At 44.0% G+C, this 6,386-nt stretch overlaps 1 pseudogene; it reads right to left on the reverse strand.

The window, feature by feature from the left end:
• Positions 1-363: 363 nt before the first annotated feature.
• LOC106733757 (60S ribosomal protein L31 pseudogene) lies at positions 364-772 on the reverse strand (annotated as a pseudogene).
• Between the last annotated feature and the right edge of the window lie 5,614 nt (positions 773-6,386).

Genomic DNA, 6,386 nt, shown 5'->3' on the forward strand with positions numbered 1-6,386 from the left:
TGCATGCGCATGCACCCGGTGTGGTTTTAGGGCTGCGGGATCTGGGATTCAAACTGCACAGTTGATTATGTGGGATCCGGTACCTTAGCCACCAAGCCATTCACTGGTTCCTCTCTGCCTTTTAAAAGGGTTCTCTAACAAAATGAATTTACTACTGAGTTTAAACCATTTCAGTGATTATTAACACGTTCTGTTTCTTCTGTGATATATACCTTGTCCACATGCTTTTATCATTCATCTATTTTATTATTTATATTTTGTTTTTTGATTTGTAAGAATACTTCATGTGGTAAAGATAACAATGCTTTATATCTCATGCATATACAAATTTTTTGCTCATTTAATTTTTTTTTTTTTTTTGGTTTTATAACTTTATTTGAAAATCAGCAGTTAGTTCTCATCCACATTGACTGTTTGTAGATTTTTGAATGTGGTAACAGGTACATAGGTCACCAGAGTGTAGAGCTTGTTGGGTGAATCTTCATCCTCGTTTCGTTTTCTGGACAACCGCACACGGATTCAATATGGGACAGTCCTTATTCCTTTGGCCCAGACAGTTTTGTTGAACCTGGTATCAGTGCGCACATCTGGAGTCCCCATCTCTTTCATGGCAAATTTCCGGATTTCTTTGAGTGCCCGAGGGGCACGTTTCTTGAAGCCCACGCCATGGACGCGCTTGTGAATGTTGATGGTGTATTCCCGGGTCACCACCTCGGTGATGGCAGAACGGCCCTTCTTCTTCTCACCACCCTTCTTTGCGGGAGCCATTCTGCTGGGCCTAAGCTGGAAAGCTTTGCTCATTTAATATTGGCATTTTATATTTTATTTTCCTTTCTTTTTTCTTTTTGGAGAGTTTTTTGCTTTAGGGTACGTGTGCTCACCAGAAAGACAGAGAGAGAGAGAGACAGACACAAAGCAAGAAATCGCCCCCCGGGGTGATGGCCATGCCACAATCCCTTCTCCTCTATTCTCCTCTCAGGATCTTGGGCACGCACGCACACGTGCCCGGCGTGAGTTTAAGCCACCATGTCAGAGACTCGAACCGCAGTGGATTACATGGGAGTCCAGTGACATAGCCATTATGTCAACTGCTGGTCCCCGGCATTTTATATTTTCTGATGTACAGAAACCTTAAATTGTTTTGTATTGAAATCTATAAACATTTTATTTTAGATTCTTCTTTTGCCTTATTTATTTATTTATTTACTTAGAATTATTCTCAGATCCTGAAATTAGGGGATCATCTATGTTGGGTTTTAAATGTGTTAAAACTCTAAGCCTCAGCAGAAGTTTGAAAGTATTTTAGCTAAAAGAAAGTTATACGGACCAGCAGTTAGCGTAATAGCTACGTCACTGGACTCTCGTGCAGTCGACCGCGGTTCACGTCCCAGACCCAGTGGCTTAAAAAACTCACGCCAGGCGCGTGTGCATGCGTGCCCAAGATCCCGAGAGGAGAATGGAGGAGAAGGGATAGTGGCATGGCCATACCCCCTGGGGGGCGATTTCTCGCTTTCTGTCTCTCTGTCTCTCTCTGCCTGTCTGGCGAGCGCACGTGCCCTATAGCATAAACCTCTCAAAAAAAAAAAAAGTTATATAGCAAAATCAATTTCCTACAATGGATAAGAAGGTCAATTATAAAATTTTGGAATTAAATAGGAAGTTTGAACTCTTTCAGTTCAAATGAACCAACGTTAATTTAGTGCCAGTTCCGCAAAAGTTGTCTTGATGGATTTTTTTTTTTTTTTTGAGAGGTTTTTGCTATAGGGCACGTGCACTTGCCAGACAGAGAGAGACAGAGAGATAGAAAGCGAAAAATCATCCCTCGGGGGGATGGCTATGCCGCAATCCCTTCTCCTTCATTCTCCTCTTGGGATATTGGGCACACAAACACACACACCCAACATGAGTTTAAACCACTGGGTCTGGGACTCGAACCATGGTTGACTACATGGGAGTCCAGTGACATAGCCATTACGCCAACTGCTGGCCCCTTGATGTATATTCTTAAGCCAGTGGCCTTAGCTGGACACTAGACTTCCTTGAAGAATGGGCAGTTATACTGCTGGACCCTCCTCCAAGGGTTCTGGAGACGGTCCAGGCAACCGTATTTTAAAACTGTCCCCTCAGGGGACCAGCAGTTAGCGTAATGGCTCTGTCACTGGACTCCCATGTAGTCGACCGCGGTTCGTGTCCCGGACCTGGTGGCTTAAAACTCATGCCAGGCGCTTGTGCGTGCATGTCCCAGATTCCGAGGGGAGACTGGAGGAGAAGGGATTGCGGCGTGGCCATCCCCTCTGGCGGGTGATTTCTCGCTTTCTGTCTCTCTCTCTCTCTGTCTGTCTGTCGAGCACAAGCGCCCTATAGCAAAATCTCTCAAAAAAAAAAAAAAAAAGTCCCCTCAGGTCCTTCTCATATGCAGCCCTGGTGAGAACCAGAGAAGTCCATTTTCATTCTCACAGATGGACGCTAAGACGAGGCGAGGACTGAATATCAGGGCTTACGTAGGCATTGAGCTGTCTTGATGGCTGGTTCAGCTTTTTCCCACTATAGCTCAGATTTTGTTTTCGCCTTGAAGTCATGGATGAAAACTCTTAAAACAATTTTCACCAGTTTTAAAAGCATCTTCTAGTTTCCTCTTAGTGGTAGTTAATTGGTTTTACAATTATGTTTACCGTATTTCTGATTTCTTCTCCCTGTATGAGAACTAATGTGTCAATACTTTGACTTATTATCCCTCTTCTTCCTCCGAACCCTCAAAGATAAACAGAGGAACTTACAGTGTCAAATATTTACTGGGCATCATGTTCATTAAGACTTGAAGGTCTGCCTGATCTTTTTTTAATTTTTTTATTTTTTGGAGAGGTTTTTGCTATAGGGCACGTGTGCTCACCAGAAAGACAGAGAGACAGAGAGACAAAAAGCAAGAAATCACTCCCCAGGGGGGATGGCCACGCCGTAATCCCTTCTCCTCCCTTCTCCTCTCGGGACCTTGGGTACACACGCACACGCACCCAGCGTGAGTTTTAAGCCACCGGGTCCAGGACTCGAACTGCGGTCAACTATGTGGGAGTCCAGCGACATAGCCATTATGCTAACTGCTGGTCCCTGCCTGATCTTTCTCAGATCTTGTTATCAGATTGAAAAGAGGCCCGGGATGCAAACCTGATGAATGAGTAAAGAAGAAACGGAACACAACAGCAGCAGAGCTAGGAAATAACAGACCTAGTTTCTTCTGCCTCTGGATTTCTTGTTCATCACCAATGGGCTTAGAAAGTCGGGAAACCCTTGGACCAGCAGGTGGCTGGATCCCACATGGCTGACTGCACAGTTGGAGTTCTAGACCCAGGCACTTGAAAACATGCTGGGCACCTGTATGTACGTGCATGTCCAAAATCCCAAGAGGAGAATGGAGGAGAAGGGATTGCAGGGTGACCATCCCTTCTGGGGAGTGTTTTCTGACTTTCTCCCTGATTCTCTCTGCTTCTCTCCAGTGAGCACACATGCTAGCAAATTAAAAAGAAGTTTTAAAAATGAAAAAGGTTATGAGACCCTCTTAACCTCAGATGTGTGGGAGAAGGGGAACATAGGCTCCAAGCAGAGAGGAGCAGCAAGCACAGGTGCTTGACTGTTTATCATGATAGGGACAAAGCAGCACAGTTTCTTAGGCACCATGACAACTAGTACAGCTTTTGGGTCATTTACATCCTCCACCTTATTTATTTATTTCCTCGTTTATTTTACAGTTCATTTTATTTACAAAAGAGAATGTGCGTGTGCACATAGAAGAAAAAGAAATAGAGAGACAAGCACCACCACCCCCCTTCCCATGGTCTCATTACACTCTGATTCCCTTCTTTCCCTGCTCTCCAGCTTGTTAGGATCTTAAGCCTGTTTGTATCCATTGTGTTTTCAGGTCAACAGGACCTGCACCTGCAGTAGGCCATGGCTTCCAGCACTGCAGCTGAGCACGCGCCTATGCCCGAGGTTTGGCTGGCCTCGACTATGGATCAGAAGGGAGGCCTGAAGGAGCAGCTTTGCAAACAAGCTTTATCTGACTGGTCTATTTTATTTCTGGTTGCAATCCCAGTACTCGGAACTCTGCTAAACACAGATTTGGAGCTCAATAAATTATTTGTTTAATGCACGAATGAGTATCAGGTCCACAGGGTCAGGCCGGCAACATAAGTGGATGGGTCAGAATGGATGGAAGATGAGCGAGAAAGCTGGGTATGAAAACATCACCATCGATGTACATCCCATAAATATATACAATTATTATTTATCGATTAAAAATAAAAATGAAAAAGGAAGAAAGGTAGAGACTGTGGCATACTAGATATCTAAAGGGTTAATATTTTCCGTTCAAATGCTATGCGAGTCAAGCAAAACATTAAGGACCTAATTTGGCGCGGAGCTGCCAGTTTGTGATCTCTGTACCCAGTCACTATGGTATTTTCTTAATTGTCTTGCGTGTAGATTATAGACTAGAGAATTCATTTCTCAGTGCTATAAGGATTTCCACAGGTTGCTTAGATCAGAAAGCTCAGTATTTCAAAGCTGAATGAGGTCTGAGGAATGCTAGGTACAATTTCATCTTTTCACCCATCAGGAAGCTCTTGCCCAGAGAGGTTAAGTGACGTGCAAGATTCAACAACCTGGTGACAGAGAAGCCGGTTCTGGGTCTTGGGGACTGGAATCCCAGCCTGGCATTCACGCTCCCAAACCACGCTGACTATACACTTTATGGAAAAAGCTTTATTGCTTTAATTCTCCAAATGATCATTGCTTAACTGGAACCGTGCCTGCTTTTATTTTAATTGAGATTTTATTTTTGCCTGCCCGACGCAAGGAGAGCATTATGGTATTTCAAATGAGAACTAAGGAATTACCTGCACTTCAAATATTAGCAGTTACGTTCTGCCACAGACGCATGCGGATTGTCTATTAGAAACACGGCCTAGGTACACCAGAAACATTTCACACTAATTGTTCTAAGCGGATGATCCATCAAAATGTAAATTTCCCAAAGTGGGCTTTATGTGGCTCATAATTTCCTTTATTACAAAATGGACTTGAAAACTCGGGCTGGCTCCTTGTCCTTATGTAAAACCTCCATTTCCTGTGGTGCCTCCAATTTATTTTTTCACAGCGTTAACAGCTTCCCCACTGTGATTTTTCTATATCTGTTGCAAATGTTCAACAATTTACAGAGAAAATTTTAGTCCGTGGCTTTCTGCTTTTAGCTTTTCATGTATAAAGATTAAAGAATGAATGTGCAATCAGCAGATATATAGAAAACATCTCCTGCTAGAGTAAAGTAGATGGTTCAACTTCTGAAACCCCAGCGGAATTTCTAATATCTACCTGCAGCACTTCCTCTCTTTTGTATTGCGCCTTCTGATAAATAGGCTCCCAGAAGAGGCAATTTGGGAAGCTAGAAAGTACTTTATTTTCCTTTATAGCATGACATAGCATTGTCCAGGCCTTGCAGGTGGGAGAAACATGGGAAGCAGAAAGGCAGAGGAGACCGAGGGGTGACAGTGACTGACAAATCAAAAGCCACGGAGGCTGCCCAATGCGAACCTGCGAGGCTAAGGCTCTTTGGGAAAATAGAACCTGAGATTACTCCTAGAATATTGATTATCAGCTGTTGCTACCTCAGGACTGAAACACGTGGTAACGCAGACAGACACACACACTGGTGTGTTCAGGGAGAGACGAGGGCTGCTTCCCGGAATTGGATACTGCTGGTGTGTGGGAAAGAGAGAGAGCGGGAGGAGATTTTAATTATTTTTACGAAAAATGTTAGCGTTTGGAAAAAGGGCTTTCTTTGAGGTTGCATCTATAAAAGCACAACTGAAATACAGGGGATGGGCGTATTCAGTCCATCTTGTTCACCCTGACTTGTCCAAGGGGCCATCGTGAGTACTCCTCAGGCTGCAAGGGCATCCCTCATGTAGTATTGCAAACCCACCTGATCTGCATGCTCGGGCCCTTCCAGAAACAAGGCGTACGATTTCAGAAATGCATGGATGTGAAGGCTTTATTTACAACCTTATCTAGCACATTTTATATTTTGGAGATGGGATGGAAATACGTGAGCTGCTCTAGGAGTTAAACCAGCTGCTCTAACTCAGCCTGTGCATTAGAAAGCATATTTTCTATTTATTTATTTATTTATTTGGAGAGGTTTTTGCTATAGGGCATATGCACTCGCCAGAAAGACAGAGACAGAGACAGAAAGCAAGAAATCACCCCCCGGGAGGATGGCCTCACCGCAATCCCTTCTCCTGGGATCTTGGGCACACATGCACATGTGCCAGGATTCAAACCATGGTCGACCACATGGGAGTCCAGCAACATAGCCATTATGCCAACTGCTGGTC

This window comes from Tupaia chinensis, unplaced genomic scaffold (genome assembly GCF_000334495.1).
Source record: "Tupaia chinensis unplaced genomic scaffold, TupChi_1.0 Scaffold144806_1, whole genome shotgun sequence".
Classification (NCBI taxonomy): domain Eukaryota; kingdom Metazoa; phylum Chordata; class Mammalia; order Scandentia; family Tupaiidae; genus Tupaia; species Tupaia belangeri.